Below are 23,782 nucleotides of genomic sequence, written 5' to 3'. Positions count from 1 at the left end.
AGATTGTTGTTTCTGTGTTTGTTGTCGCTTCAAAATGAAGTAAGCACGAGATATCCTCGGCTCGAACTGTGGTTGCCACAACCGTGAAAAAAATGTTAGAAATTACTTGAATAGGATTGATTGGTGAATGCACTGTTAGACTTTTCAAGGGTTTTTACAGTAACTTACTGGCAACAGAAGTTACTGTATTTGAGATTTACAGTACCAGAACCGCATTTTAGTTTTACAGTAACTACATGTTACTGTAATCATATAATACAGTACCATTACTGTAAAAAGACCTTGGTTAAGAGTACATTAATCCTAATCAATCATTAATTCTTACTAAATTAAAATTACACTTTTATAATTTTTTACATACACAAGTCCTGACATTTAGTCCAAAAAGACACAATTATTACGAAACATGAAATTCTTAATTTAAAACATTGCAAATACTTAAACTTGAAAAATGTAAATGTGTGAAAGTTCACTTTAATATTACTTAATACTTAATATTTTTTAGAAGTGGTCAAATTTCAAAAGTACAAACTGATAAAGATTTTAAGATATTGATACAAACACACAAAAATAACAAATGAAAATTACCAAATTATTATAGTTGATTAATTATTTGATTAAATGTTGAGTATTAAAATAACTGAAATCTTCATTTAAGTGAAATGTAGTGTAGGCTAACCTATTTTGTTATGATGAAAAAGAGTTTCATGAGATTCCGCATTTGCTTGTGAAAACAGTTTTAAAGTAAATAAAAAACCTAGCTTTTAAATAATGCAAAAGGAATCCGTTGACTCATAAAGCAGTTTATTCCTTGATTGTTAAAGTATATCTGCCATTATTTCTCACCTGAATATAGAAAATTGTTATGTTTTTGTTGTGTGTTTGTGTAATATGCTTCTAACTGAATCCAGTCAACACTAGTAAACTGTCACACAGTAAACTCTTGGAGTTTACCATCAGATGGCAGCACCTCTTCATTTAGTGAGCAAACATGTTCCACAATGTTGTATAGTAGCTCACTGAGGGAGACAGACTCAATTATCAAGACTATCAAACTGCCTAGGTTGTGTCCAAAATAACTCTCAATGAAGTCTTTTGGTTTAACAATATGACTCATTTTATAAAGCAAGCACATCAACGCATTCTTAGTTTTCAGAATATGTGACAGCAGTGAATCACTGATGCCTCCTCTATTGACTGGATTTATTTAAAGGACTTCAGATTCAACAGCATTTCAACATAATTATGCCATACTGAATGAATCACTGAATGACCCCCCTACCCCCTTATGTAATTACCTTGAGATGTAGGCTACATGTGACAATTAAGTAACTCGCTTTGAAAGACTTCGCAAAGAGTCAAAAGCTTGACGTATTTTAGACATTACAACACCTGACTGCATACTGAGTCAAGGATGAGCCAAAAGACCCCTTGAAAAATGCCTCCTTTGTTACTCCAGAAATAGAGACGTTAATAATGGTGTGCTCTCATTTCATGGGCCATCTGTAAATGTTTTTTTTTTTCTGTTTCTGTATTCATATAACCAGTGTGGGTGTTCTGCCCTTATGCCATTCTAATGCAATGACGATAGTAGTTTGCATCTCCCACGCAGAAACAAGTTAGCATTGACGTCTGCTGGCTGAGTGCTAACACCTGCATTAAGAATACCTGCGGAGGAAAAGATAACTGCTATCTAGAAAATTCAAATGAGATATCTAAAAATACACTGTATAGAATTAATAAAGCCTTGTCTCTCAGTTGGCGGAAGTAGCCTAAGTCTGAATATCAAGTTTTAAATGTCAGATTACAATGTTCTCCAAATTAAAGCTGGGCATTATTTTTAGCTTTTGAAACAGATATTTCTCTTCTTTTTTATTTTCAGGCAAATTTGCAAGTTTTGCATCTATAAATTATACGTTGACAATTACTCATAGCATAGGTAAGTGATTTCTGATCAAGCACAATATCATTGGCAGTGGTTTTCTGGCTTTTACAAAGAACAATCTAGAAGTCACTTACAAATTAAGTGTGACCTTGTATTTAGCCACTTTATTATTGCTAATTTTTTTCCCCCTATTGTTTAAGCTTTTAGCCCCAAAAGTCAGCACAGGTTTGTATATGTTTTTGTTTCTGTAGCAACACCTCTAATAACCCTTTACTGAGAAGCAATGGAGTTTTGTCATTGAAAAGGAAGCAATTTTCTCAACTCAGACATTGTAGACAGACATCACTGTACAGCAGAGGCTGAAGCAGAAATGATTTGTGATAATAAAACCATGTCCCACTCAAAGACCCTTACAGTTCACTCGATTTTCTTTTTCACACAGATGCCTTATTGCTTTTCCCTCTTCTAGTTCTCTGTGTCTCACTCCTTGAATGTATTTCAGTCTAAAAGCACAAAAGAATGCCCTTTTCGATTAGTTCCAGCCCTTGAATAATTAAAATTACCACCTCGTGGACAAAAATTATCACAAAACAGTGCTGTGGTGAAAAAAAAGAAGGAGATGAAGAAAAAAAGTGTATCTCAGGACTTTGCTTGAATGTTTCAGTATGTTCAGTACATGTCTGCAGTATGGAGCTCATACTCGTCTGGATTATTGCTGCTTGCTGTTGGAAATAAACGTGTGGCCTGTGGCATACCAAACACGGCCTATTAGTGTGGAGCCCACGTGGGCAAAAACACTCTCAAATGCTCTCTCTCCCTCACTCTCTGCCCTCACCCCTCCCGTGCTGTCTCTGTCTCGCTTGTGTCTCCTCTGGCTCAGTGGTGTGTTTCTAAGAGATAAGACCCTTGCTCATTTCACACATGAACAGAATGGGGAGTGCTAGTAGAGGAAGAGAAAACAGGACTCTGATGGAGGAAGAAATGCCTCAGACGGTAACTCCGCCCCCAGCTGCGGCACTTGATTGGTCTGTGGTAAGTGTGTTTACAAAGCGCAAGAACTGACTTGTTGCATAACTTCCACTGAGGCTGTTTTAATGTGTTGGTTGCATGGTGTCTCGTGTAAATAAAACATTTATTGTGAGGTAAAAATCAGTTCAAATTAAGTTTATTCGGGTGTTTTATCACTGCAGGCCAAATGTAAGAAAAGGAACAGAAATATAACACTTCCAGAGGCTCGGCCCAAATTAGTTTGTAATATAATACATATAAAAATGCAGAATATAAGAATTGTGAGATATAAACTCGTAATTGCAAGTCCGTAATTTTGACTTTATAACATGTAATTGTTTATATCACACAATTCTGAGAAAAAAAAGTCAGAAATTTAAAAGTTAAACTTTTGTAAAAGCTTTTTTATTTTTTATTCAGTGGTGGAAACAAGCTTCCATAGAAAGGCATTTGCCAATTCTTGTATAAATCATTATATGTTTTTAATATGTTTATTTTAAGCAGTCTTGTCAATTTAAAGGCCATTTCTTGAGGAGATTCCTCCTCTGATGTCTCAGGGGCTTTATGGAAAGTAATTGTGAGGAATGGACTGTCTACAGTCTGTTGGCCTTGTGATAATCAGACGACACATGAAAAGGGTTAGTGATGCAAATACAAGTTAATGAAGTGCTTTAAGTCTCTTAAGAAGGACCTTTTTGGGTCCTTTTGTCTATATTGAACAGCCTGTTCATAACACTGGTTGCAGGCAGGAAAAGAAACACAATTTGAGCAGCATTTGTTCATTAAAAGCCTTGTACATGAAAGAGTTGCTGAGCTTCGCTTGCAAATTGAACCACACACACACACACACACACACACACACACACACACACACACACACACACACACACACAAACAGTATTTCCTCTGCAGAACCTACACTCTTTCATGTTTACTCACAAAGCTGGAATAACGTTTATCTGACATAACACATTATGTGCTAGTTATTTCCCAAGTTGAATGAAGCAGAAATATTGATGACATCTGAAGAGCTGTAACTCTTTAAAACTCGTTCAGTGCACTCCAATTACATCTGAAGCCTGGGGTTTTGTTTAATTAATTGCTCAAAATCATTGATGACTCTATTACAGTGTGAACAACTAGTGTTGACAGGAATCGTCTTCAGTCTGTTGCATGTAAGTCCGTTCCCTGTTCAGCTCATCCCCAGTATTAAATTAACGAACTGAGGTCGATATACCTGCAGCACATCACTGGATTCAATGCGAAATTACATTGCTGCCACTCTCTCAGTACAGCAACGACAGAACATAGTGACTTGATGAATGAAGTGAACACCAGCTAGTACATCAGAAATGAAGAATCTGTTCAGATGCCAAATTAAAGGAATACAGACAAAAAGAATATTCTTGCAGCGCAGCCCAGGGCAGGAATCGCATAATTAATGTTACAGAACCATTCAGAGCTCCGGCTCAGTGATGAAAGCAGAGCTTATGTAGACAACTGGATCACTGGAACCGATTTCAGTGAAGAATGATCTCAGAAATTACTCACCTTTAGTACTTCCCCTGGTTATGCAACTGCATGTAAACATCAGCATCATCAGCAGGTAAAACCATTATCTATTGTATGGTTCCAACTTATTACATGACGCCTGCTTTTAATACCAACTGAACTGTGAATAACTTGCATTTTTATTCTCAGTATTTTTGTTTAAAGGAACAGTTGAAATGAAAATGAAAATTTGCTGAAAATGTACTCCCCCTCAGGGCATCCAAGATGTAGATAAGTTTGTTTCTTCATTAGAACAGATTTGGAGTAATTCAGTATTACATCATTTGCTCATCAATGGATCCTTTGCAGTGAATGGGTGCTGTCAGAATGAGAGTCCAAACAGCTGATAAAAACATCACAATAATCCACATGACTCCAGTCCATCAATTAATTTCTTGTTAATCTAAAAGCTGTGTTTTTAAGAATCAAATCCATCAATAAGCTGTTTATATCTTCAAACTATTGCTTACAGCTAAAACATGAGTCCATAATCTTGCTTACTCCACTGAAAACATCTTATCTAAAACAGCAGAGAAATATGTATAAATTAAGCACAGTTTACACACACACACACAAAACACACACACACACACACACACACACACACACACACACACACACACACACACACACACACACACACACACACACACACGAGTGAGTAAATCATTTAGTAATATTACTGTCTTTCCTGAACTTAACTCAGTTGCATTGACTTTCATATGTGTTTGACAACATAATTATTCATCACTGGATTTGTTAAACCTCAGGCTTTGTGAAGCGCACTTTGACACAGGCGAAGCAGACTTGCTGTAAGCTAGACAGACATGTCATTAGGGTGGTCTTTGTGTTTGTCTGGATCCTGAGTACAACCCGAATTCCGGAAAAGTTGGGACGTTTTTTAAATTTTAATAAAATGAAAACTAAAAGACTTTCAAATCACATGAGCCAATATTTTATTTACAATAGAACATAGATAACATAGCAAATGTTTAAACTGAGAAAGTTTACAATTTTATGCACAAAATGAGCTCATTTCAATTTTGATTTCTGCTACAGGTCTCAAAATAGTTGGGACGGGGCATGTTTACCATGGTGTAGCATCTCCTTTTCTTTTCAAAACAGTTTGAAGACGTCTGGGCATTGAGGCTATGAGTTGCTGGAGTTTTGCTGTTGGAATTTGGTCCCATTATGCCTTATATAGATTTCCAGCTGCTGAAGAGTTCGTGGTCGTCTTTGACGTATTTTTCGTTTAATGATGCGCCAAATGTTCTCTATAGGTGAAAGATCTGGACTGCAGGCAGGCCAGGTTAGCACCCGGACTCTTCTACGACGAAGCCATGCTGTTGTTATAGCTGCAGTATGTGGTTTTGCATTGTCCTGCTGAAATAAACAAGGCCTTCCCTGAAATAGACGTTGTTTGGAGGGAAGCATATGTTGCTCTAAAACCTTTTATATACCTTTCAGCATTCACAGAGCCTTCCAAAACATGCAAGCTGCCCATACCGTATGCACTTATGCACCCCCATACCATCAGAGATGCTGGCTTTTGAACTGAACGCTGATAACATGCTGGAAGGTCTCCCTCCTCTTTAGCCCGGAGGACACGGCGTCCTTGATTTCCAACAAGAATGACCATAAAACACTATTCCACTTTGAAATAGTCCATTTTAAATGAGCCTTGGCCCACAGGACACGACGGCGCTTCTGGACCATGTTCACATATGGCTTCCTTTTTGCATGATAGAGCTTTAGTTGGCATCTGCTGATGGCACGGCGGATTGTGTTTACCGACAGTGGTTTCTGAAAGTATTCCTGGGCCCATTTAGTAATGTTATTGACACAATCATGCCGATGAGTGATGCAGTGTCGTCTGAGAGCCCGAAGACCACGGGCATCCAATAAAGGTCTCCGGCCTTGTCCCTTACGCACAGAGATTTCTCCAGTTTCTCTGAATCTTTTGATGATGTTATGCACTGTAGATGATGAGATTTGCAAAGCCTTTGCAATTTGACGTTGAGGAACATTGTTTTTAAAGTTTTCCACAATTTTTTTACGCAGTCTTTCACAGATTGGAGAGCCTCTGCCCATCTTTACTTCTGAGAGACTCTGCTTCTCTAAGACAAAGCTTTTATAGCTAATCATGTTACAGACCTGATATCAATTAACTTAATTAATCACTAGATGTTCTCCCAGCTGAATCTTTTCAAAACTGCTTGATTTTTTAGCCATTTGTTGCCCCCGTGCCAACTTTTTTGAGACCTGTAGCAGGCATTAAATTTTAAATGAGCTAATTAAGTGGTTAAAAGTGTAAAATTTCTCAGTTTAAACATTTGCTACGTTATCTATGTTCTATTGTGAATAAAATATTGGCTCATGTGATTTGAAATTCCTTTAGTTTTCATTTTATTAAAATTTAAAAACGTCTCAACTTTTCCGGAATTCGGGTTGTACATGAATGTGAAAAAAGAAGAAGAAGAAGAAGAAGAAGATTATTTTGAAGAGCTGGATATAGCAGGACTTAAAAATACACATCATTGTTAAATTCCCACAGAACCAGATTTATTATATGGACCCTGTCCAAATTTTTATTTTTGAAAGTTTGGTTACCATCTTTTTTATTATTATTTTACAGATTTGAAGGAGCTACGTTATGTAAATATGCAAATATTTGTGTAGTAGTTCAGAGGAATTAAATATGAAAGCTTTATATATTTAGAATATTTATTTGCATAATCTTTGCACAGAATTTAAATTTAAATAGATGCCAACTATTAAAGAGAGCCTCTTTTTATTTTATTTTTATTTTTATTTGCAGAAACTTCTGGTTACTGTGTTACTGTACTGTATTTTAATGCAGCCTCACACACGCAATTGAGTAAAACTGGTTTGTGTCACTATATCTCTTTGTAAAAATAACAAATTCACAAATTTATTATTCAATTCAAGTCTCTTGCCATGGAGATATATCAAATTTGCATAATCTTTGCACAGAATTTAAATTTAAATAGATGCCAACTATTAAAGAGAGCCTCTTTTTATTTTATTTTTATTTTTTTTTGCAGAAACTTCTGGTTACTGTGTTACTGTACTGTATTTTAATGCAGCCTCACACACGCAATTGAGTAAAACTGGTTTGTGTCACTATATCTCTTTGTAAAAATAACAAATTCACAAATTTATTATTCAATTCAAGTCTCTTGCCATGGAGATATATCAAATGGCAAGATTAAACTGTGAGCACTGATTTTAAATGCTTTAATACACACTCAAAAGTTATTCCGGGCAGCAGCAACTAATTTCTCTGTCAAGCCGCTGCTGGGGGCCGACAGAGACTCAGGGCATAGGATTAGCAGAATGACAGAGCAGTTATTACATCTACAAATCTACTTCCACAATTAAAGGTGCTGGAAAGAGTGTATTCGAGACTTTTCCTACACCATTTCCTGCTGTTTGACCCCCATCAGCCCGATGAAACATATTCAACAATAAGAGGACATTCTACAATAATGTGGATGATTAGGAGATGATTTTGGTCAACAGTAAAGTTGCCTTTATTAAGGACATGCAGATACAGCAATGGATGCCAAATGAGTCTGGACCTACATTTCCTTTGAGGAAAAACTCTCAGGTGAGAGGCACGCCATTAACATGGCAGCAATAATGAAGGTGGAGGGGAAATAATTAGACTTGTAAAATGTAAATTATGGAGCCATTAATCATTAAACTGGGTCAGTATTAGCACACCACGAAAGTGCCAAACAAACAATGCTTCAATTATCGGCCAATTAGGTGGTTAATAATGCCTTTCAGTGGAAAAGATTGCCCTTGCTGCCATCAAACACAGGTAACTGAGGTGCCTATTACACCAGGCTAATCTGACTCACTTTTTCATCACCTAATGCTAATTTTTACAGTACTTTTTGGTTTGCTTTTAGTCATAGTTTTTGTCTTTTAACAAAAATGTCCTTTAATGCAAAACATTTTGTCATGTCATATTCAACCATTTTAGTCAATTTTACGGACTAAAATTTTTGTCAGCATATAATTTTTGTTGACAATAACAGACTGTCAATACAGTTACAGACTAAACTTTAAAATGTATAATAATTTGAATATGTCAAGCATATAGAAATATGCCTTGAGCTCCTGGAGAAATAGCATATAAAAGTTAATTGTTCATTTTAATTATTAATTGTTTGCATTTTATAGACTTCAGCATAGCCTAATATACAATTATGTAAGGATATTGTTAAGGCAACAGCATATCGATAACAGCAAATTAAGAATTCTGATTATCATGGTTTTAAAAATTGTTTATCTTCATGATGTATTTTTATATGTTTGTTCACACACACACACACACACACACACACACACACACACACACACACACACACACACACACAAAATCTTTGTCAATAAACATTCTCGTCATTAAATTTGTTCAGATTGACACTGCTAGGCACATGTACGCACAAAACTGAACCAAATGTGTTTCACATGTAAAGGATTTAATTCTGTCCGAATCCCTCAAACCACTCACACCAGTATGGAAAGCCAAAGAACATGTATTAATTCAATTTCTAATTGAATTTTTCCTTCGATTTCTCTGCTTAGTTAAATCCCATGCTGTCCCCAGGGTGGATGATTGGCGTGTAATTACTAGCTATTGGCACAGACAAGGACCAGTATGCACCCCCCCACCCCCACCCCGCCTTTCTTTTTATTGTGGATCCTTTTTTAAAACTCTCTGTCTGCACTTAAAACTTCTTCCCAAAATCATCTCCCTCTCCCCTTTTTTCTTGCCCACATATCTTCTCCATCTTCTGGTGCTGTTTAATAGCTTCTATCCTTCCATTAACCAAACTGCCTCATTCATTGTGAGGGTCCGTGTGCGTGTTTCCACGTAAAGCCCTCTTTATATGGCATAACAAGAGCTTTCCTCAAAATAATTATTTCTTCCTGCAGACCTATCAAACTGGGTTTTGGCCCACATGGCATCGCAGTTGAACTCCATTCTTTGAAGACACGTGTTAATAAAACAAGTGGCAGATAACAGTAATTACTACCTTAATGGCTCCAGTTCTCTAGAGGGGCAATGCAGAGACAGGCCAGAGTGTTACCTGGAAATCTAAATTCTGTCATTTCACTTACCTTTCTTTTATTCTGTGCAATGTGCAAAAAGTTTTTTTTTTCTTTGTTTTTTTTTTTTTTTTTTTTTTTGTAGGATATCCTGGCTGCAACTTTTAGTAGCTATACATGAAAGTGAATGAGGTGTTGGGCGGTCAAGCTGTCCAAAAGACATAAATCACCATAAAACCATTATACGATTTATTAGCTATATATTATTACGTTTTCTGAAGCTGTCCAATAGTTTTCTGTGGTAAAAGAGTCAGAAATGTAAGATGTTATTCATAACAAATCAACTGACTTGAGAATGAATAAGTCCAATTTGTGAACAATTGCTGTCAATCTTTGTACTTTACCAGATGTCTACTTACATGACGTTTTTCCTATATGGCCCACGTGTGTGTAGAACTTTGATTGCCCAATGGGACACTTATAAGCCCCAGTGAGGACCTTAGATGATGCCAGCTATGAATAAATATACAAAAGTGACAAATTTACCCTACATTATGATCACAGCATGTAATCACTGTCTTAATTGTGTTCATTGTTTCTGTTTAGATACTATTTACTTACTGCATGATTTGTATTATCCAAGAATTATATATTTCTGCCACACGAACAGTACTTTGACAGTCACTTCTCATAACAATAGTAACAAAATACTCTTACTTACTCTTACTCTTGTGATGCTGAAACATGAACCTCCTGTAAAGCTACTTTGAAACAATATGTATCGTTTCCAAAGGCCAAAGAGTGTTAGATCATATGTCAAAGACTTAAATTTCAGTCTGCGTGTCACACAATGTCAAGTTAAGTCTTCAAAAGACTTGGAATATTGACTTTTTTGGTGCTTTTTGTCATTTTGAAGCTCGAGATTATCAGTGCTCATTTACTTTTTTTTATTAAATACAGGCTTGTAATGACATGAGGGTGATTAAACAATGGCAGATTTTTTTTTTTTTGAGTGATAGGCTACCATTCACATTTTCTATATCTATCCATTCATCCATCCTTTTATCCATCCATCCATATTTAGCACCTCTGTCAGCCTATGTCTCTTTTCAATGTCCTCCCTCGATCACTAGAATATTAGCATAAGTAATTACAAATTCATATGTGCCTGCATGGATTTCTTATAAATGTGTTGATCTATTTGATTCACTTTTATTTAAGAACAGCCTGTCTTGTACAATTAAGATAAAATGGGTTTATGATGGGTGACAGCAAACGGGGGTAATTGGAATTCCCTTTTTCTTTAAGCCGCTATCTCTTTTTGTTTTAAAGTCTTCTGAGCTTTCATGGCACATATTGAAGTATGTGTGGCTATTGCGCGGATCCACAATGAGTTGTGTTTGGAGCTTGGTGCTCATGTAATTCTATTGATTTCACTTCAGAGGAAATGTGTGTGAAACACCGGGATCCATATCCACTTAAACCGCCGAATAACACTTTGCCCTGAGTAAGAGTGAGATGTAAATGCACTATTTAACATTGCTGTAAAACAGCTGTTGCCTCTGACTGAAATCACAGTGAAGATGATTGTATTCAAATGAATGTCAGAGCTACACTTGTAATGCATGCATTGACAATAAAGCTCTCAAGCTTATGATATAGTGTGCTTTGTCAGGGGAAACTTGTCACGTTCGCGATCCAGTAAGACACAGGGAGAGAGTGATCCAAATGCAGATATGTTTATTGAGGGGTAATCCAAAAAATAATCCAACAAGCCGGGTCAAAACCAGAGTAGCCAAACAACATAAACAGACACTAAACAGATGGGCAAGAACAAGACTAGAATAGTCGTGAAAACTACAAGGACTCCGTGACACATACTAAAATAGACAGGGTATAAATACACAGGGAAATGACAATGCTAATGGGGAATTGGCTGAGTGCAATGATTAATGACCAGTGACAGCTGAGTGCAATGATTAGACAGAGATCGTGGGGAATGTGGTTCATGGAGTGACAGACACCGTGGGGAAAGGAGGACATCTAGTGGTTACCCAGGGAACACAAACCAGACACTGTGACAATACCCCCCCCTCTACGGAGCGGCTACCAGACGCTCCAAGACGAGACTGACAAAACAAGAGACCAGGAGGGAGGTGGACAGGTGGAGGCTCAGGGGGAGGGACGGAGGGCCAGGGAAAAAAAATGGGGAAACCAGAGACAAGAGGAACATGTAAATTGGGGAACAGAGACCAGAAGTGCAAACACAAAAAAGGGAGACCAGGAGGGAGGTGGACTGGCGGAGGATCAGGGGGAGGGACGGAGGGCCAGGCTCACAGAGGGGAACAGGGACAGGAAGTAAAAAAAAAAAAAAAAAAACAACAACAACAACACAGCAGGAGACCAGGGTGGGTCAGGGCGTTCAGGGACCCAGGACAGTGCAGACCGGGCAGGATTCCAGGGTGGAGCAGAAGACCACCATATCCATGTGGTCAAGACAGAAGCCCATCCGGGGGGCGCAGAGGACCACCACATCCGTGTGGTCGAGCCAGAAGCCCACCAGGGCAGAGCAGAAGACCACCACATCCGTGTGGTCGAGACCGAAGCCCACCAGGGCGGCGCCGAAGACAACCACAGTGGGATCGAATTGACAGGAGAGCAAGTCTGGTTGGGCAAGTCTGAAACAGAGAACATGAACAAGTTAAGGGTAGCCTCCGTGGCCACGACAGGATCAGTCGAGCGCTCAGAGAGTTCGGCTGAGACGTGACTAGGGTCAGGAAGTTCCACAAAGGCGAGGAGAGACTCAGGTAGTTCAGCCGAGACGAGGAGAGACTCTAGTAGTTCAGCAGAGACGTGGAGAGGCTCTGGTAGTTCAGCAGAGACGTGGAGAGGCTCTGGTAGTTCCACAGAAAAGTGACGAGACTCTGGTAATCCCATAGTGTTTATACTGGATTCCAGAAGATCATTGGTGACTTGCATTTGTTTATGAAGATCAATGGTGACTTGCATTTGTTTATGAAGATCAATGGTGACTTGCCTTTGTTCATGAAGATCAATGGTGACTTGCATCTGTTCATGAAGATCAATGGTGACTTGCATCTGTTCATGAAGATCAATGGTGACTTGCCTTTGTTCATGAAGATCATTGGTGACCTGCATTTGTTCATGAAGATCATTGGTGACCTGACTTTGCCCATGAAGATAGTAGGTGACTTGACCTTGCCCATGAAGAACACTGGTAATTTGCCTTTGTCCATGAATTTCACCGGTGACTTGGCTTGACTCCGGAGTGTCGACGGTGACTAGCCCTGACTCCGGAAGGTCAACAGTGACTAGCCCTGACTCCGGAAGGTCAACGGTGACTAGCCCTGACTCTGGAGGGTCAACGGGGACCTGACTCGACTTTGGAAAGTCAACGGGGATCCTGACTCGACTCTGGAAAGTCAATGGGGACCTGACTCGACTCTGGAAAGTCAATGGGGACCTGACTCGACTCTGGAAAGTCAATGGGGACCTGACTCGACTCTGGAAAGTCAACGGGGACCTGACTCGACTCTGGAAAGCCAACTGTAGCTGCCATCCTCTGCAGTGGCTCCGGGCTGGCGGCCACCTTGTGCAGTGGCGCTGGGTGGGCGGCCACCTTGCGCAGTGGTGCTGGGTTGGCGGCCATCTTGTACTGTGGCGCTGGCTCAGCAGACGTGACGTGAACAGTCTCTGGATCAGCAGATGTGACGTTAACACTCCTGGGAATCTCTAGGATTTTGGACAGCATAGAGAAATAATCCAAAAATGTTTCAGCGGCCATCTTGGGCAGTGGCGCTGGGCTGGCGGCCATCTTGCATCGTGGCGCTGGGCTGGTGACCACTTTGTGCTGACTCCTTCTCTCCCGCTCGGTGGCTGGGGAAGAAACATCAACATACATACCGCTGGATCTCTTGTGTGACGGAGTCCTTCTGTCACGTTCGCGATCCAGTAAGACACAAGGAGAGAGCGATCCAAATGCAGATATGTTTATTGAGGGGTAATCCAAAGAATAATCCAACAAGCCGGGTCAAAACCAGAGTAGCCAAACAACATAAACAGACACTAAACAGACGGGCAAGAACAAGACTAGAATAGTCGTGAAAACTACAAGGACTCCGTGACACATACTAAAACAGACAGGGTATAAATACACAGGGAAATGACAATGCTAATGGGGAATTGGCTGAGTGCAATGATTAATGACCAGTGACAGCTGAGTGCAATGATTAGACAGAGATCGTGGGGAATGTGGTTCATGAAGTGACAGACACCTTGGGGAAGGAGGACATCTAGTGGTTACCCAGGGAACACAAACCAGACACTGTGACAAAACTACACAGTTTTTTTTTTCTTCAATGCCATGGCAAAAAAGAAAAGTAAACAGCACTTTCATTTCAACATCAGTTTCAGTAATGTTAATAGTTTTAGTAAGTGAGGGGAAGTGTTCTCTCTTTAACAATTCTGAAAAGGACAGAACAAAACATCTGACATGTTTTAAACAGATCTGTGATACAGTGAAAAACATTAAGATTGCATGGTGGAAAAAGTATGTGAACCCCTTGCTATTGATCAAACAAACAATTTCAAAGGCTAAACGAAGTAATGAGCCAGTCATTGAGATGACATTAGATGCGTTGTTCAGATCTGCCCTTACATTTACAGTATAGAGTATTCAATAATTCATTTCCACCATTGTTATTATTCATTATGTTGAAACTGATTTATGTCTGTCTATAAATGAAGCAGTGGGATTACCACTCAATATTCAGCAGACTTCAAGTTTCCTGCAGCCGTGACAAGTCCTATAATAAAATTATAGGATTACTAGAGGGAACATTTTCAAGGGCTAAAAATATGTGGGGAAAATGGAGAGAAGTTAAAGTTAGAAAGAGTGAGCTATAGAGAAAAGAGAGTAAGAGGGATACAAATTTCAGAGAAGCCCAGGGGTAGATGTTGTTCACCCCCTTGTAAGAAGATAGTCCCATGCCCATGGCTTTACCCATAGCTCCCTATTTTGCATGAATTAAGTTGTCAAGGCCTGGAAGAGGCAATCCGATTCTGTTCATCATTCTGAGATTATTTCCAGTTGTTTCTGAAAGCCACAGGCAGGACTGTCTGAAAGAGTCACTTATTAAGCCTGCACCAAAGGGGAGGAGCCGAAAGGCAGGAGCAGACTCTTTTTTGAATGGCTCTTCTGACAACGTAATTTGCATTCTGTAATTAACTGTCTCTCCTGCTCCCCACCCCTTTCTTCTCCACCATTCTTGCAACCCTCTCTGCACCAGAGGTTAGTGCATGACAGTTCCAAGTCTGTGAATAGGTCTGTGTTGCCCCAGTAACAGGTCTTGATCAAAGACCAACACACTGAAGTTGGAGGAAACCTGATGTCTAAACAAAGAGGATTTATTTCCTCCCATTTACTACTTTGCTCTTTCACTCTTTTTGTGTGTGTTTTTGGTGTGCATGTAGTGCTATACTGAGAAGCATGCATATAAGCAATATGTCAGAAAAAAGAAAATGTTGTGACTGTGCACAAAATAAATTATTATTATTTTTTTTTGGATAGACTTATTCAAAATAAACACCAATTTATGGTTAATTGAAATAATTCAGGTATTTCATGACCTCCCTACAAAATTTAAACTCCAAAAATAAATGTGATAGATTCAGGGATCCTTTTTACCAATATAAATCTTCAGGGTTTTAAAATGCATTTACATTTATTAATTTAGCAGACGCTTTTATCCAAAGCGACTTACAGATGAGATTTAATTAATTTAATGTTAGATTAAACAACCCAAATTCAATCTTCTGTCAGTGTACACAACGAACTCATGGATCAAGAAAATGTAATGCTTTACTATGATGCTGTTTGTCGCTATCTAGTTTTTGGGAAGAAAATCAAATCAAACCCTCTGAGGCCTTTAGCTGTAAAAACAGCAAGCAAAGCTAATATTTAGACAGGGGAGTGTATACTCATTAACATTCAGCCTTCGTTCACCTCGTTTACTGCTTGTTCTCCATCTGCACTTGTGGCATCCCTAGGTAGTCAAAAAACCCCCACAGAAAATCAATAGGGATGAGAATAGAGAAGTACGAACTGAGTGGCAAGATATGCAGCTACTGTCCTCTTTAACCTCTTCCATTTAATGTGAGAGCAACTAGAGTCCATTATAAAATGTTTTGAGTAATAGTTATTGAACTAACATTCCAAATGGGCTGAGCCAAAGGTCATCAAAGCATTCAGTACTTTCAGTGTCTTCTCTAGTCCTGCCCCCAAAAAAGACTTCATTATATCCTTGTTCTCCAGATACTAATGTAACAGGTGTAGACTGTATGTGTGCGTGTTAAATCTTTTAAGTCAAAGGCCACAATTACATGGGAATTGCTAGTCCAATCTGCTTTCACTTTGAGAGCTAAAAAATGGAAAAATGTTTTGTAAAATGTGTTGTATTGTTTATAAAGCTTCAAAGCTTCAATACAAATCAATTTAGTCTTTTTGTGTGGTTTCAGAGGGCTGGATTTAGATTTGGCTTGACTCCAGTTCACATATGGCTTTCCAACATGCACAATGTACCTAAAAAACTTGATTTGTTTATTTTATTGTACTAAGCCAGAGACAATTTATAAGAGACATGCCACTTCCTCAATCCTCAATAGAGCATCACAGTCCCGCCCACAGCCCGAGAGAGCTTAGGTGCCGGAAGTAAATTTCCCATTCATTTCTCCCATTGACTTTTGGAAAAATCCATATCTAAAGAGTTTTAGAGCATGTCTGAGGATAACCAGGTACATATTTTCATTTCGAGCGAAGGATCTGCTCATCCCATTAAGGGAACCCTCCACCGTTTTTTGAAATAGGGCTTATTCACATTATTTCCTACATTTAGATAGGTGGGCAAATGCATTTTTGTGTCAGTGCATGCATTGTTTTAGTTTGACTGGGTCGGCGTTAGCTTAGCTTAGCACAATGAATGGAATCCTTTGTTGCCAGCTAGCATGGCCTGAGTAAAAGTGATCAAAATTTTTTTTAAAAACCCACCTAATTACTTCTTGTGGCCTGCTTATTCACAACGAGTACAAATAGCGATCCAGATTAACACTAGGCGATTTCCTAGGCAGATATTGACTTGGGACTATATTATGGGGAAGCACAGGCGAAGCACTGCTACTTCGGTGCAGAGATATCAAGCAACACATGAAATCCCACGAATTCCGTCAACATAGCGGCGTGCAACGCGTAAAAAAAAACAGAAGAAGAAGAACATACCGGCGTGACCTGCACAGAGTGTCTTCGCTTTTGGATGATTTATTTTGAGAAGTTACAGCAAACATGGTTATTACCTGCATAGCAAAAGGTTGTGAGAACAAGCAAAGGACATACACGAATGTAATGTTTCACAGAGTTCCATCTAATGTGGAACTGAGAAATAAATGGCTAGCAGCTCTGGAGATCTGTAGTTCAACGCCTCTCAACAAAATAAAGCAGTATCGTGTTTGCGAAGAACATTTTGCACCAGAGGACTACTTTGAAAACACAGGAAGAACAAAGTGCACATGTAAGTTGTCTTTTATTTCTCTTCCTATTTAACCTATATTGCCTGTGAAAACATCAACTCTATGTGAATACAGCTATAATATGGGTCGATCTATACATGCGTCATGATTAAAATAATCACTTACTCTGTGGACAGCTGTCCATTTGGTCCATTCGTCGTGGGGCGTTTTTTCCAGTTCACTTTGTCACACCGGAAAAAAAATCGAGTACTGCAGAATGGATCAGCGCCATGAAATCCTCTGTAGATGTGACACAACTTCGGGCACGCTCATCTTGATCTGACGTGTTGAGCCTGGTCATCAATGGCAAAAACATGTCCCACTCTCTACAGCATAGACACTCTATTTCCGTCGGCATAGATTGGCATATTCCCCCACATTCACACCACCAGTTCATGTTTGCTCTCATCACGAGCGATCGCAACCTCCTCCTCCTGTCGTTCTATTTCCAAAGCACGCAGCTCATCTTCTGTAAACTCTGGTTCAAATAGGTATGGTTCTGGTTCTTGACTGTCTGAGAAGTCACCCTCTTCGTCTCTCTCAAAATCAGCCAAGTTCATCGCCATTCGTGTACTGTAAGGAAAATAGCCAGGCAGCTACTATTCACGCCGGTATGTTGACGGAAGTCATGGGATTTCATGTGTTGCGTGATATCTCTGCACCGAAGTAGCAGTGCTTCGCCTGTGCTTCCCCATAATATAGTCCCAAGTCAATATCTGCCTAGGAAATCGCCTAGTGTTAATCTGGATCGCTATTTGTACTCGTTGTGAATACGCAGGCCACAAGAAGTAATTAGGTGGGTTTTTTAAATTTTTTTGATCACTTTTACTCAGGCCATGCTAGCTGGCAACAAAGGATTCCATTCATTGTGCTAAGCTAAGCTAACGCCGACCCAGTCAAACTAAAACAATGCATGCACTGACGCAAAAATGCATTTGCCCACCTATCTAAATGTAGGAAATAATGTGAATAAGCCCTATTTCAAAAAACGGTGGAGTGTTCCTTTAACCACCGCGCCTCACTGAATTCGACTGAAGCAACAACCACGAAAGAGCCTTTTGAGCGACTTCCAAATCTGACGACGGCCATACAGACCTTTTCCTCCAGTGAATTTTATTTTATATAGTGAATGTGCAGTTAATAGCAGTTCTTTCAGTATTAATCGTGTAAATAAATAGTGTTTTATATAGGTATTGTGTATTGAATTTTATATTTATCATCGTGTATTTTATCGTGTATTTTAAATTGTGTGCGTGTGTGAAAGCGGTTAACAATAACGTCAGCAACATGGTGCAGTGCTTTGTACCTGACTGCAATCACCGCTCAGTCGTCAACACATGTCGTTGCCATGAATTACACAAATGTTAAGTAAATGCACAAAAAGCTATGCCTAGGCTAAATATTTTGACAGTGCCATCATAAAATGCCTTATATGACTTGTACCATATAAAGGCAACAGTAGCCTAGCTAAAGTGGATGATAATGCTAACTAGGGTGACCACCCGTCCCGCGTAGCGCGTGCGCGCACAGCGTTTGAAGCCCAATTCATGCGTCCCGCAAATTGAGACTGTGTCACGCAAAATCAATGCTTGCTCAAAAAAAGTTGATGGCTCTATATCCTCGAGCCCCAGGCAGCCAAACGAACATTACTTGACAGTTCAGCACGCTACTGCGAGAGCGGGAGCGAGCGAGTTTGAATGAGAGATGAAGTTTACATCTTTATTATTTCTGTTTTAACGTTTTTCCTACATTATTTATATTAAAATATGTTATGTAGGCAATAACTCCGTTTACTATTTGACTAATTTACTGAGGTGGCATCGTTGTTAACTTACAAAAATGATAATTTGGTGGATAATTTACATTTTTCCGTTAATAACAGGTAGTGTATTCCGATGTAAAATTAACAGTCGCCTGTGGACGCTCAACAACCATCTTATCTGAGCTCAAAACGCTGCTTGAGCAAGTGTCAAGATACTAAAAGTAATAAATACATAATTATGAACGTTTATGTGTGTTTATTTTTGTTCTCAGTACGTGATTTTAATAGCAATTAATGATTATGAACATAAAAGCATTACAAAATATATATATATATATATATCGATGAAACCACAAAGCTGACGCGGGAGGTATGTATAACTGCAATATAAAGTAATTTTGAGTATTATTGCTATTAGTATTATTTTCTAAAATTCGGTAGATGTAATATAAAAGTACACATGGCAATGTTTTTGCAACAGCTCCAAGTCTCACGCGCAGTGTAGTCACTGTCCGAATCCGTTCACTTATTTATTTATTCACTCCTTCCTGATATAGTAAACTCAATGCCATACACTATATAGGGATTAGTGAATGAGTGAATTCCCTTCCCTTGAGTTGTGATGTCAGACTTTTTTTTTTTTTTACTTTTCCTGTGGTGTTGAGCAACTACAATTCATTTTAATCCCATAATTTTATATTATAATTTATTTAAAGTGAATAAATTGTAATGAAAAATTAATAAAATAGGCTAAAGTAAATCGTAAGTGGAAGTGCATCTGTCAATTCTGTCATGAGCATACATAAGCAATAACACATGTTTAGGGGAATAGGGCATTATTAATATACCATGTAAGGTGGTATGTGCTAGAAATGGGTAAACCACTATCAGTGAGTCTGCTCATGGGGTGTCCCACATTGTCCCTCAGAAACGTACCCCTTGTCCCCCCTTGGGCTTATTAGCAGGTGGTCACCCTAATGCTAACTAACGTTACCAACCTCCCTGCAAAACGCACCAAAACTTTGTAGGTCTTGTCCCTCATGCTGGCCCTTACAAAACCCACAAGCTGACCCTCAGACACGCTACACTCAGCTAACGTTACATGACCCTCTGAAGTGGTTTTCACCCCTTTGAACACTTTTGTTTTCCTCCTTGAAAAAAGCCATCATGGCAGCCAAGGAGATCATGATTGCACTGATACTGTAAGTCTACCGTGCAAAAATGCAACACAGGTTTTTATTTTATTTTATTTTTTTATTAATGATCTTCAGTCTTCACGGACTTTCGCGGGGTTTAACAGGACAGTTACACGAGTTACAACAATCAGATGCATCACTATGGGATTGTGGGATTGTTCAGGATTGTGGGTAATGAAGTACTTATCCAAGACATCGCAAATAAAAGGCATTTATCTCAAAACAAGGTTAGTGCCCCGTGAACTTTTGGCATTTATATGAGCATATACTATTGCTTAGTACAGTCATAGCTGGTTTTAAGTCTACCATGTATGGTTACGTTTTTATGGCTTATACCCCAACTGTCAATGCAGAAATTGTATTGAATTCTTTCTTCCGGCACCGGCTGTGGGCGGGACTGAGATGCTCTATACGGCAAAGATGGTGGTTGTATGCACATGCCCCCCCCCCCCCCCCCCCCCCCAGCTGGAAAGCCAATCATCTGCTTTTAGTCAAGCCGGGAAATATTTAAGCCTATCATCTGGTTCCACTGAGGCATGCGTACAGTTTAGGTTTTGCGACAGCGGAGACGATTTGGTGACAGCGAGTTGTGGTATGTGCAAGATCAGATGGAATCCACACAGAAGAGGGTGATAACAAAATAATTCGAAAATAATTCAAAATATTGTACTGTACACTGATAAAACAAATGAAATTGAGCATTTGTTTAAGTGTTTGGCACAACACCGGCATTCTGAATAGAGACGTAAATGAAGTTGGTGTCGTGAACCCTTGCGCATGTATAACCTATGGGAAAAAAGGCGTTTTTTTAGGGTTAGGAGTCAAATTCTCTAACCACTAGGCCACGACTACCCACAATATTCAGCCAGTACTCCAGTCTTTTATGCCTCTTGATCTTTTATAAAACGTAAGAAAACATTTCTTATATTATAAACAATTTTGAAAACACATGGGCAGCTTAATATATCTAAGGAAACCTTGATTTATTTATTTTTTTTTTTTGAAATCTCGGGATTCAGAAATATCTAAAATATATATTTTGATCAATTGAATGTGTCCTTGCTAAATTAAAATATACATTTTGTTTTTATAATAAATCTAATTGAAACACTAGTGTCAAACACAAGTGTTTCTTTCTTTATTTGTTTTTTTTTAGATAAAAAAAGAAAGGATGATTCTATTACAGGATCCTTTTAGCAAAATATACCTTCATGCTATTGATTTCTTGTTTTCTGTGCATGGTGTTGGTTCATAAGTCTTTGAGGTCATGCACAGATTTTTCCTTATCCTCCATCCCTCTTGTTGAGACTTCAGGATGAGAAAGGTCTACGGGCTCTGTAAATGAATGATTTCAGGAAAATAACAGAATTTGGTGTCAAATACATATAATATGCCTATATTTGAACATGCCCACTGACCAATCATACATGTTTTTTTTTTTTACGTTTGTGGACAATTAAAGGGAAATAAATGACAGTATTCAGATGCACAATTCCTGGTGCCTTTCTGCTTTGTCTCTAGTTGCTTAATTAGTTTAAGCCCTGTTCAGAATGACTGTGCCAGAGCCAAAACAAATGAAATGATATTGTCTGATACTCTCCAAATTATAAACAGAACACCCAAAGGGAGTTTCACTTAAAAATAACTCCTGGTACATCACCACTAACCACAAGATGAGTATTTATAACCAAACTTACATCCTAGCACTCTCCATTTGCACTGGCACTTAAAGTGCTGCCACAAGTTGTGTCATTGTTCCGCATCTATAAAGTAAAAATTCTGTATAAATATCCAATCCTGAATAAAAGCCACAGTCAATTTTGCAGATCTGCTTGGGTTTTTATATTGAATGTGTCAATTAAATGCTGCATTCAAAACTTCACTATTTTGAAGACATCACTAAACGTTTTATATTGGTTATGGACAATAATCAATAAACTTCTAAGTCTGATTTTAAGTTGTGATTCTTGTGTGAATATATGTATTCCAAAAAAAAAAAACACTCTTGTGGTGTATATCAGCTGGACGTGACTCAAAAGTTCTTTTTAAGCCTATGCTGACACTTGCATATTATCAGGGAGTTCTTGATAATGTTAAAGAAAGAGTTTTCACCCAAAAATGGAAATTTCCCCCAGGCCATCATAGAAGTAAATGAGTTTGTTTCTTCATCTGAACAGATTTTGAAAAAAATTCACATTACATCACTTGCACACTAATGGTTCCTCTAAAGTGAAAGGGTTCTGTCAGAATGAGAGTCCAAACAGCTCATAAAAACATCACAATAATCTACAAGTAATCCCTACGACTCCAGACCACCAACTAACATCTTGTGAAGTGAAAAACTGTGTTTTTGTAATAAACAAATTTATTAAGAATTACTTTTAACTATTGCTTCAGGCTAAAATACAATTCTCCATCCATAATATTGCTTTATCCAGTGAAAAAGTTGTCTCGTCTGAATCAGGAGAGAAATATGCACAGATAAGCATAGTTTACAAATGAAAACAGTCGAAAACAGTTTCTAAACAAATATGCCAGTGGATTTTGTTGTAGACTGAAGTACAACAGGGAATGATCTTTTTCACTGGGTGAAGGATTGTTTTGTTTTATTATGGATAATGGACTCTATTTTTGGCCAGAAGAAACCGTTTAAACTTAAAATGCCTTAATGATGGATTTGTTTCTTACAAACAGTTTTTCACTTCACAAGACTTTATTTGATGCTGACTGGATTACTTGTTGATGATTGTGATGTTTTTTATCAGCTGTTTGGACTGACGGCACCCATTCACTGCAGAGGATCCATCCAACAAATTTACAAATAAAGTAAAAAAAAAAAAAAACTACATCTACATCTTGGATGGCCTAAGAGTCATTTTTGGGTGAACTTTTCCTTTAATTCAATTCAATTCAATTCAATTCAAGTTTATTTGTATAGCGCTTTTTACAATACAAATCGTTACAAAGCAACTTTACAGAAAATTATGTTTCTACAATATTTAGTAGTAGCTAGTAGTTTGTGCACGTTTGACAGGATTTTAGAAAAATAAAAATAATAATAATAATACAAGACGTAGTCAGCTAGATGATGAACTATCAATATTATTAATTAATAGTAATTATAGGATGCAGTCACACATGTAGCAATAATTGTTAGTTCTGTTTGTTGATTCAAGGTTAGCATCATCTGGGGTCCTCTGAGGGTCAGCATCATCTCTTCTCAGGTGTTCTGGATCCAGACTGGAGCTTGTGTAAATCCTAGTTACCACGGGATGTAAATCCCGTGGCAAAACATAGAAACAAAATAGAGACATCATTAGCATAGCTGCTGATCCAACAAAGTAAAATTAGTTTAACCCAAGCTAAAGAATAAAAATGCAGATGCAACTACACTCACAATTTAAGAGATACATTATTCGAATGCTTGGCGAAAGAGATGCGTTTTTAATCTAGATTTAAACAGAGAGAGTGTGTCTGAACCCCGAACATTATCAGGAAGGCTATTCCAGAGTTTGGGAGCCAAATGTGAAAAAGCTCTACCTCCTTTAGTGGACTTTGCTATCCTAGGAACTACCAAAAGTCCAGCGTTTTGTGACCTTAGGGTGCGTGATGGGTTGTAGCGTGGTAGAAGGCTAGTTAGGTACGCAGGAGCTAAACCATTTAGGGCCTTATAGGTAAGTAATGATAATTTGTAACTGATACGGAACTTAATAG

This window comes from Carassius carassius, chromosome 24 (assembly GCF_963082965.1).
Source record: "Carassius carassius chromosome 24, fCarCar2.1, whole genome shotgun sequence".
NCBI lineage: Eukaryota > Metazoa > Chordata > Actinopteri > Cypriniformes > Cyprinidae > Carassius > Carassius carassius.
This window is presented reverse-complemented; position numbering follows the sequence as displayed.